This window comes from Polyodon spathula, chromosome 22 (assembly GCF_017654505.1).
Source record: "Polyodon spathula isolate WHYD16114869_AA chromosome 22, ASM1765450v1, whole genome shotgun sequence".
Taxonomy (NCBI): Eukaryota; Metazoa; Chordata; class Actinopteri; order Acipenseriformes; family Polyodontidae; genus Polyodon; species Polyodon spathula.
Genome location: NC_054555.1, coordinates 13,478,649 through 13,490,221, shown reverse-complemented (window position 1 = coordinate 13,490,221; position 11,573 = coordinate 13,478,649). Strand labels below are relative to the sequence as shown.

The 11,573-nt window shown below is 39.2% G+C and overlaps 1 long non-coding RNA gene across 1 annotated transcript in view; it reads left to right on the top strand.

Annotated features, from left to right (window-relative positions):
• Positions 1-3,736: 3,736 nt before the first annotated feature.
• LOC121296912 overlaps positions 3,737-11,573 on the top strand; it is a 43,622-nt gene continuing 35,785 nt past the window's right edge. The window contains exon 1 of the long non-coding RNA XR_005947116.1: positions 3,737-3,930. This is a non-coding gene — a long non-coding RNA (uncharacterized LOC121296912). The remainder of the gene's footprint in view (positions 3,931-11,573) is intronic.

Genomic DNA, 11,573 nt, shown 5'->3' with positions numbered 1-11,573 from the left:
ATCCATGTACATGCTTTTCTTTGAATCCCAGCTGCGTTCAGTTTGAGCTGCAGCTTGAGCTGGATTTGGAAAACCCCAACCTTCAGAGTTGTATATAATTTCTCTGTAAGAGAAACTAAAACTAAATCTTCTCATAGATAGTATGCACATTGTTTTTATTTGCACGGGATTGAGTACAGGAATTACAATTGTACTAAAAACAAAACAACAAAACCACCTATAAGAACTTCAGAAGGACTGCTGTTCTGTACGTAGTTTATCTTGCTTTTTCCTTCAGAACTGTACTACCATAAAATAAAATGTGTTTACTATGTGTGTGTACATTAGTTTGTAATTTACAAGCTAGATTGAGGCTCCCGTCTCTTCGGGGGTGTTACAAGTACATAACCAGTGTTGTGCGTTTATTCGTTTACTGTGAATTTTTTTTAGGAGGAGAAGAAAAAAAAATACCTTAATATTTCTTTACTGATAGCCGCATTTATTCGAAGGCTTTGTTTGATGGCTTGTGACCATCCATCTCCCTCTTGATCACATTCCAGAGGTTTTCAATGGGGTTCAGGTCTGAAGATTGGGCTGGCCATGACAGGGCCTTGATCTGCTGGTCCTCCATCCACACCTTGATTGACCTGGCTGAGTGGCATGGAGCATGGTCCTGCTGGAAAAACCATTCCTCAGAGTTGGGGAACATTGTCAGAGCAGAAGGAAGCAAGTTTTCTTCTAGGACAACCTTGTACTTGGCTTGATTCATGCGCCCTTCACAAAGACAAATCTGCCCGATTCCAGCCTTGCTGAAGCACCCCCAGATGAGTTCAATTTTCAGCTTTTCCCAGCACCTGGTCGTCTAATGGTTAGACGGAGACCTGGAGAGGCCTACAAGCCACAGTGTCTCACACCCACTGTGAAATGTGGTGGAGGATCGGTGATGATCTGGGGATGCTTCAGCAAGGCTGGAATCGGGCAGCTTTGGCATGAATCAAGCCAAGCACAAGGTTGTCCTGGAAGAAAACTTGCTCAAGTTTCTGAAATACTTGAAATTTTGAAACATGTCTCATTTGTTTCCCCAAAAGATTCAGATTCAAGAACAGGCACTGAGAACAAGCCATTATAAATATCTTCTGTAACCTCTATTTGATATTATAATGTTTTATTATTATTCAACAACATCTATTTGAAATGAGCATTTATTTTTGTTCTATTGATGATTTCGAGTAGGGGTTGCATCTACTGTACATAGGCTCCAGTCTGTTGTTTAGAAATTTATTGTATGAAGTTCAAGCACAAAGAATGATAAATAAGTGCACCACCTTCAAATCTTAGTAATCCAGAGTGACTGATCCAGTTACCAACTAAGTTTTTCAAACCTCAGCTCACTATTTCACCTGTAAGGGAAAATGTGTTCAGCACTTAAAATGGCTAGGTCAGAAACTGTCAACTTGAGGTATATGCTCATGCTTGGAAAGGGAAAATTGTATCTAGGGTAATAATAAATAAAGAAAATCTAATTTAGAGAGGAAGAGAGACATTTTGTCACATATTTCTCATTATGTACATTGATGAAAAGCCAGTACAAAGCCAATCAGTGCTGGTAGATAGGCAGTTTTTCAGCCAAATTTGGCTTCTTTTGAAAACTCTCACGGGTACATTTTTTTTTTTTTCCTCAGTGCAGAACTTCAGTCCCCACAATGCCCTGTGTAACAAATCATGCCCTCCCACTGTCTTTACAGATCACACAAACACTCACACTTGCATTCAACAATTTCAGCTACTTCTTTCCTCAGGACTGGTTAATATGGGAATTCTTACACATGACTGCCATTCATATTTGACCCTGGCTCTTGTTTGATTTTGAAAAAAAAGGGGAAATGAAAAGTTATTTTTGTATTCATCACTAATTTAAACAACTGTATCAGTACAAATTCAATTAGAATTGATTTTTTAAAAATAGATTTTCAAAAACTGTATCCATTGACAGATCTGGACAATTTAATTATACGCTATATTCTGAATACATTTTTTCTCCATGGACTGACCACATTGGATATCATCAGATGAAAAACAGCAGAAAAAACAAACAGACAAACAAGCAAACCATTAAATGAATAAATTAATAACATGTTTATATCATTCCCTAGCTGTGTTATTTTTTATTTTAAATAAGTACTCAGCATGTATTTATGCTTTTAATATATATTTAAATCTTATATATAAATGTTTTTTTAGTTGGTTTTAAAAACACAATTTGGCTACTTGCTGGTTACTTCCAAAATTTGGCGGACATTACAAATGCCAACAGGGGAATGTCACACATTCAGTTGGTGGTGGTGGCAGCTATTCAGTTGTGAATGCAAAAACTGCTATCAAAAGAAAAAAAAGAGAGAGTTGCACACTGGTAATATTCTAACAATTTGCAAAGCTGGAAGTCATTTTTTTTTGCTTATTATATCGGTGGCTGAAGATATTTTTGTCTGGAAGGTGTCATTTATTTTTTTTCCATTTGTAAAAGATTTCCTTAGCCTGCAATCAGATTTTTAGGTTAACAAGGCATTTTGCAAATAATATTACACTTTTTATGACAATTTGTACGCATTGTTTACAAGTAAAATGCTTTGTATAGTTATATTGTTTGCAAATAAAATGCTTTGTGTAGTTATACTGGTACTGTCATTTCATTAATGCATGTCCCTTCAGTACAATGCAATATTGTAATCTTGAATTGCCGGACTGTATATGTTATGATTTTATCATCAAAGAAGGGGACATTGTGTGTGTCTTTGAGTTGTCTTTCCAAGTTTGTCAAAAAAAAAACTAGTTTGCTCCCAATTAAAAATTAAAATAATCATGGTGCTTGAGTCCATCACTGTTTGGATCAATTGCATACATGCCAACAGTCCCTATATAGTAGGGACAGTCCGGATTTCCTAGCACATGTCACATGTCTATTTCTACTGTCATGATGATCGTTGTATGATAATGAGTGTTTTTTGCAGTTTCCATATGTTTATTATAAATGTGTTTTATAAAGCTCATAGTCTTTTATTAATCATATAACTGAATTGTATAAGTGATGTTAAATCTAAAAAAAAGATATACACTGTACATACAAAAGCAAAATATAAAGAAGACTAATTAATTGATTTCACTATATGAGAGATTACCAGTGGTATCAGGAGTCAAAAAGTTTTTTTTTTTTTTTTTGTTATTTATCGAACTTTTGCAAGAGACTACAAATTAAATCACTTTTACTCTCAATCACACAGTTAATTAATTAAACCACCAGTCAATTATACTAGGTGGCTGTGCAAACAGTGGCCAACTTGGGTCTTGGCTGTGCTTTCACCAACATGGCAGCCAGCCACTAAGCTATCACCCACACACGTTCACCCATGTGCAAAGCCTATGCTCTGTCACAGTGCCCTAAGCATGTGGGAGTAAATTAATGTGATAAAACATGTTATCTTCTCTAATAGATATGTAGAGGATAGTCCTTGAATGTTGATGGAGTTCTATAGTTATTTCACAAAATGAGCATAGCCGAATAACCAACAAGCCACCAAAGCAGATGTTCTCTGGGATTTTGTTCAAAATTCTACTGTTAAACCCCTTTATGTCAGCAAACCTTTAATTTCTGCAAGTCATGTATGCTATGTGGTTACTGCAACACTCCCTGTCTGTACTTAGCAGGGTTTAGGACCCAGGGGAGCCCTGTGGCAGGCATGCATTCAGTGCGCGAGGCAAGCTCACATACTTGGCCAGCTATGGCTTCGCCTCCAGTTAAAAAAAAAACAACAAATTGCTTGTGAAATAAAATATTCTCACATAATCCGAAACAACGTTGAAAAAAGTTGCATTACGGATTTAACGGTGGGACATGGGAGCAAGAATGATGTTTGTTGCATAGCACGAGAGATCACAAAAAATCCAAAAAGACAGGTACGTTCAGAAAACCAGCGCTTCAATTGATAACATCTTTCACTGCCAAAAGAAAAATGGAGATCAAGAAAGTTACATATGCAGAGACTTTTACATGTTGTGACTAGTTAAGCAAATCTGTACTAGACATGTTCTCTGCCTCACACATTGCAAAGTTTTTGCAGAAAAGTGAAGGCGTTTCTATTAATTCAGCATCAACATTGCGTTAGAAATTCAGATTGATTGATACCACGTTTATATACAGCAACAGCTTGTTAATTTTAAATAGAAAATAGCTGATAATGAAATACTAACAGAATGTGCAGTGGAATGAATGATGTTGCAATACCACTGGAATGCTTTATTTATTTATTTAGTTTTACATTTTCCGCAGTCTGGAATTGAACCTCTGATGCTAAAACAGGGCTTCTCAAACTCGGTCCTGGGGATCCCCTGTGTCTGATGGTTTTCATTTCAGCCAAGACCTCAGTTACTTAACTAGACCCTTAATTGAACTAATAATTTGCTTAATTAGAATTTTCCTTTAACTTGTTTTCAGGTTCTGAACGGTTGCATATTTCAAGTTAGCTATAACATTTGATAAGTAGTGAAATGCAACTGTTTAAGAGCTGAAAACATGGAAAATTTACTAATTAAGCAAATTATTAGTTCAGTTAAGGGTATAGTGAAGTAATTGAGAACTCGGTTGGAATGAAAACCAGCAGACACAGGGGGTCCTCAAGACAAAGTTTGAGAACTTCTGCACTAAAGGCAGACAGCTACAGTTTCGCTAAAGGGGAAACCCCCCTAGTGGGGTTTACATTTTTAGTTAGGTATTAAAACTACAACTGGGGGGAATAAGTTAATTTGGGAGTTTAAGACCATGTAAAACAATTTAGAGGACCATATTTGCCTGCAGTTATAAATACTTGTTAACCCATTACCCCTGTACTATCTTCAACTTTAATGACACTGCTTGCATTTAAATGTGTGCATTTTTTAGAGCTGTGGGAAAAGTCTTGTTTAATTAACCTAATTAGCATGTTTATTTATTTTTTAAATTGCTTTGTCTTTTCCCAAAGAGCGCATTGAATTTGCACAGATCTCTGTTGTAAAACATACACATTTGCTTTTTCTTTTTGTCTGGTTCTAAATATGCATTAAGAGTATATCAGATGGTTAGACAGTATAACCTATTATGAGTAGCTAAGCAAAGGAAAGCTCAAGGAAACTCCAGATTCTCTCTCCATTGTCGTGGAAATGTGAGGTAGTGCGCATTAATCTTCATACTATATAGGAAGTGAGTGGCCAAAACAAGGTACGACTAAAAATGGGGGGAAATTGCCTGCTCATGCTAATTAAAAAGCCACACAAATTGATAAACAGATAAACAGACAGATAAAACGTACTAACACTAAACTGACAGACAAACGAGTGGACAAACATTAAACAAATACCTTGCTGGCACTTCCAATCCCGAGTGAGTGCTTCGTGCACCTATATATACAGTTATGCTGGGATTCAGTTACCAATGCATTATTCACCTGAATCCCAGCACGTGAACTAATCTGTGTATTCCCGTGCTAACTTATCAATACCCACTTAAATATGCATGTGGCGTGAGTTGTGCCATCCTCGTGTCTAAATACAAATTGCACTTTATAACACTCGTGCTCATAACCCATATTTATATCCCGTCTATTTTATAAATAAACACCAACATTAACACACTACATACAACATAAAACACTAATAAACACAAAGGGGCGGGACATCCCCCCCCCCCTTTGTGTGCAGCACACCTGGCCTCAATGGCCACTTTCACTTTCTGCTGGTGGAGGTGGGAACAGAAGGCACTTTTCCTCTTGGGCTGTGGACGTTCGTGCTCTTGCTCCTCAGGCTGTGGAGGTGAAGTCAGCAGGCATTCTCCCTCTGCTGGTGGAGATGGCAGCAATGGCTCCTCTCCCTGATGCTGGAGATGGCAGCAATAGCTCCTCTCCCTTTGGCACTGGAGATAGCAGGGCTTCCCCCTCTTGGACTGGAGATAGCGGGGTTTCTCCCTCTTGCACTGGAGGTAGCGGGGCTTCCCCCTCTTGCACTGGAGGTAGCGGGGCTTCCCTTTCTTGCACTGGAGGTAGCGGGGCTTCCCCCTCTTGCACTGGAGGTAGCGGGGCTTCCCCCTCTTGCACTGGAGGTAGCGGGGCTTCCCCCTCTTGCACTGGAGGTAGCGGGGCTTCCCCCTCTTGCACTGGAGATAGCGGGGCTTCTCCCTCTTGCACTGGAGATAGCGGGGCTTCCCCCTCTTGCACTGGAGATAGCGGGGCTTCTCCCTCTTGCACTGGAGATAGCGTGGCTTCCCCCTCTTGCACTGGAGATAGCGGGGCTTCCCCCTCTTGCACTGGAGATAGCGGGGCTTCCCCCTCTTGCACTGGAGATAGCGGGGCTTCCCCCTCTTGCACTGGAGATAGCGGGGCTTCCCCCTCTTGCCCTGGAGATAGCGGGGCTTCTCCCACTGGTGCTGGAAACAGTAGTGGGGCCCCTCCCATATCCGTAGCAAGGTAGTTGAGCCCCATGGCTGCGATGTCTGGGAGGGATGCTGGGTGTGGTTGCTGTTACCAGGCCTTCCAGCACTCCCTATCTCTGGCCCACAGGAGGTTGATCACAGGAGGGAGGGCCTCCTCGATATCCCTCTCAGGCTCCGTCAGCCAGTCCCAAAGCCCCTCAGAGGAGAGTGGACCAGTCAACCTCGGAGGACAAAGAGGCAGCTCCTGCTCCTCTCCCTCGGATGATGGTGGTGGAGGTGAAAGCAGCAGGCATTCTCCCACTGCTGGTGGAGTTGGGAGCAGCTCCCCGCTTCTGGGCGCTGGATGCACATGCTCCCCCCTTCTGGGCACTGGATGCACAGGCTCCTCCCACTCAGGCATAGGGCATTCAGGCTCCTCTGTCTCTGGCAATGGAGGAGGTTGGTTAGGTGCTATGTGCCCAACCTTGCCAACGGCAAAGCACCATTCCTTACCTTTCAGGCAGGTGAGGCAGGCGTCCAGCGTGGTAGAGACAGCGCAGGACTTGCGACCGACCCTGTGCTGCTGCTGATGCTTGAAAAACACAAAAAAAACGCTGTCCTTCCCTGATCTGACTTGTGAAGGCTGGGTTTATCCCTCTTCAGACACCATATGTGACCAGGATGACTGTAGTGGTGACATCAGACCCGGAATAACAATACACAAGACAGAGACTTGGGAGTTTGGTGAAGCTGAGTGCTTGCTTGCGCTCAGCATTTAATAAATGAACAAACAGAAAATAAAAATGCTGTAAGTACTAACACTAAAGAGACAGACAAACAAGTGGACGAACACTAAACAAGAACCGTGCTGGCACTTCCAGCACACTGTAGCAATTGTTATTATTTTAACTAAACTCCTCTCTCTCCTCTCACCCGTTCTCCACTTCCCGAACACACAACCCAGAGTGAGTGCTTCATGCATCTATATATACAGTTGTGCTGGGATTCAATTACCAATTAATTATTCACTTGAATGCCAGCATGTGAACTAATCTGTACTCCTGTGATCACTTATCAATACCCACTTAAATATGCACGTGGCGTGAGTTGTGCCATCCTCATGTCTAAATACAAATTACACTTTATAACACTCATGCTCATAACCCATATTTATATCCAGTGTATTTTATACATAATCACGAACATTAACACACTACATACAACATAAAACCCTAATAAACACAAAGGGGCGGGACACTCCAACACAAGCGGTATAACAGATTTTGTCTAAATATGACCCACTAGATAGATAGAAACCTTGTTTAGGGTGTGTGTGTATTGCTCATGGAACTCAGAAGCCAGGTATTTAAAGGGTCTTGCTCTGAGAGTTTTGCATCTAAACATTAAACTCTTTTATATAACTGTGTAACTAGTATTTGAGAACAATCTCCATACCTGCTGTTATCACATGAATTTCAATAATCAACACTTGTGGAATGGTTACACAATGTTAAGATGTTTTGATGTACAAATGGGTTTTACAGTGCTTTGAATGAATACACAATCCATTGCATGATACATCAACCCATGATACATCAGTCCCAGTGTGCTATCATTGCACAAATCTGTTGTGTTTAATGGTGTAGTCTGCTATTGCCTGTCCTACTATTTCTTTGTGTTAATACACTGGAATTGTACCTGTATTTTTCAATTCTCTTCTGTAAGTTTTTTTCAAGTAAAGGAAAAGCAACTAAAAACCATATCCCCACACTGTGTAATTAATTAATGAATTAGGCCAATTATTTAACTGAGTAAAACAACCCTGAAATCAGACATTGTACGACTTTGGCAGATGTATGATGACCTGTTCATTTCACCTCACTATAATCAATAAACTAATCTAGTGCCTTTACAGCACTGTCAACTTTTTATTTTCTCATCATTTACATTAAACAGAAGTAAAACATTTGCTGCCTTTAATTTACTGGGTAAGTAGTTAAGATACATTAGAAAAATAATTTCAGGGTAAGCTACTTCCTGGCAAGAAATGATGACATTTACGCCACCATCTTTGTATGTTTTTCGCTTGGTTATTAATCTTTTGCTGATATAGCTTTAAAAGTTTTTTTTTTTTTTTTTTTTTTAATAGTTTAGGTTAATTATGTCTTACTTGCAGTTATCACAGTTTGAAACATGTTTTGGTCTCTTACACCCAAATTCAACTTAGAAGTTGTCAAAGATGCTGTCTTTTTTCCTTCTTACGGCCTTTTAGAAGAAAGTGTGGGTTAGTGCGACACTTTTAATAACTTTCTCATTTTTTAAAAGTGCTGGTGTTTTAAAAAAGTGATTTTAGTTAGAATCTGTATTTTAAAACAATCATTAATCTTTACAAACAGTATGTGGCATTTCAAAACCATATTCTGTTTGTAGTCTGAAATACTGTCTGTACAGTCTCAGAAACAAGAGTTTAATTTAACACCTTAGAAATGTAAGTGTATTGCTTGAAGGGATCCTGACATCTCTATAGGAGTTTATATAATTATACATCAGTGCAACAGGATGGCTGGGTGGTGATGTACCTAGACCAGGCAGCTGACACACACACACAGGTACTATGGGTTGAAAGCTCTGGTGCACATATTTATTAATTTACATCAAAAAATAAAATGGATATACAAACACTCTGCTCACAGAGCAAAATAAAAAGTTTTGACAAAAGATGTCTCTTACCACAACAAAAATACCTTCACCAAAACAAGTACAGTGCTGATCCTTCCAGCACGAGTAGCAATTGTTTACTTTGTACTTTCTGTTTTGTTCTCCCATCGTTCTCGCTCTCTCCTTCAACACCCACAAATCATTATTTTAAATGCACCTCCAAATAATACATTAATAACAATAACCAATTCTTTTTAAAATCATTATGCACTATTATTATTATTATTATTATTATTATTATTATTATTATTATTATTATTATTAATTAGCAACACAATCCATTAGTTTTTACATAAACAAACACCATGCCATGCCATGGCTCTTCTGCCCTGCCACAAGCAGAAAAGACAGGCAACAAGACTAAAACAAGATGTCACTAAATAATCGGGAGCAAACAAGAACCAGGGAGTTCCAGGGCTGTTCATTCCCACAGTTCTTGCAGGTTAGCCAACCACCCTGTTTTCCAGGGATTTTCACTTAATTTAAAGTAATTGTAGTTTACAGAATAATTCCATACATCTGTTTTGTACTCCCATTAGCTACATATGTCTCATTTTCATTTCATTTTTAAAACACATCTACATTATGTTTAATGCCCCGGTTTCAATGCCTTCCTCACAGGAAATATGTTGTACTTCATTTGCCTTGTAACCTCCACATTGTCTTCTGGGTAACTGCATGTTACTGGATAAAATAATGTCAGTCACTAGGGGAAGTAGCTGATTGGACAGGAAAGAATATATTTTGGAAAAGGGAAGGCAGCACTACCTTAAAGCATGGCTTGCAAACAGGTATTTCTTTAACTTGATGTACTACCAGATAACAGTGTTTGAGGACTGTACATTCACTGCAATCATAGAGATGTGTCTTTAAAGACACTGATTGAAATCCTTTACTGTTTGAGATCCTGCATAACTCAGTCTTCCATGTTGTGTTAGTGAGTTTGATATAGTTAGGGCTTTCCTTCTAATACAACTGAGACCTAATGGAGTAAAGCACAATTACAAGCAATTTCCTCACAGTTGTTCACAGAAATCCCCAAAAGCAGCTGTCTTTTCTCGATCTCACAGCATCGTTAGAGGGATCAGCACAGGTCTTCTATAAGCTAACTGCGGATCAAGCTGCAGTCCCTGAGGGAGAGAACCTGATTGTCTTTAGAAAGAGCTATGCAAGATGTAGGGGTAAAACGACTATGAATTTGATGAATAGTCAAAGTAAAGACAGTTGAATAGGTTGACTAGTTGGCACATAATTTTTTTTTAATCATGTATTTGATACCTCATGGTTTGTTCTTAAAATGCTATTTATATGGATGGAAAACAAGACACAGTAAGTGGTTTCTATAGATGTAATGTTGTTAAAACACAAATATCATTATTTTAAATAAACAATTGAGATAGATTCTCAAATCCATTACTCCAAATTGTCAAGGAAAAACACACACCCTCAAACCAGAAATATATAACACTGTCCAAGGTAAGCTGACAGTGACTGTGCTGATCATATGAGGCTAAGCCTCTGCTCAAGCATCTTATTTAGACTGCATTTGTTCTTCTGCATAGCCCCTGCCGGGCCGCTAGAAGCATGCTAGTCTGAGTGTCACATCTGCATGGTAACAGCAGTGTATGTGTAGCCAGACAGCAGGCAGTCCATTTCAGAACAGTACCACTCAACACCAGGCATTTGTCTTCCAGGACTACTACAAATAATACAGCCAGACCCGAACAATGAATTTACTGTATTACTTCAATTTGGCGCTGCCCTCAAATTAAAGATGCCCTCGTATTGGCGCCACAGTCATATATCAGCTTTATAATAGAGGCCGCCCTCGAATAAACGCCGCTGTAAATAAAGAAACATTAAGGTTTTTTTTTTTCCCCTACTAAAAAAAACAACACACAGTAATCAAATAAACACATAACACTGGCTATGTATGGGAGTCTCAATCTAGCATGTAAATTACAAACTAATGTACAAACATAGTAAGCACATTTTATTTTATGGTAGTACAGTTCTGAAAGAAAATGCAAGATAAACTACATACAGAACAGCAGTCCTTCTGAAGTTCTATAGGTGGTTTTGCTGTTTTGTTTTTAGTTCAGTCATAATTCCCGTACTCAATCCCGTACAAATAAAAACAATGTGCTTACTATCTATGAGAAGAGTTAGTTTTGGTTTATCTTGCAGAGAAATTACGAACAAGCAAACTGATACTCAATTTTTGATGCAGAAAAACGTCTACGTCACACTCTGGACTTAACTGGCATGCCAGCATTGCCCAGCCCCTTAACAACCAATACACACTCCTGATTCGCTGGTACAGTGCTCCCTTGACCTTTAATTCACACCTAATAGGCTCTCGGTAACTGTCATCAATACATGTGCTGTAGTCAAAGTAGGTTAGCCACACACGCTGCTACATACAGGTAGGCTACTGTATTGC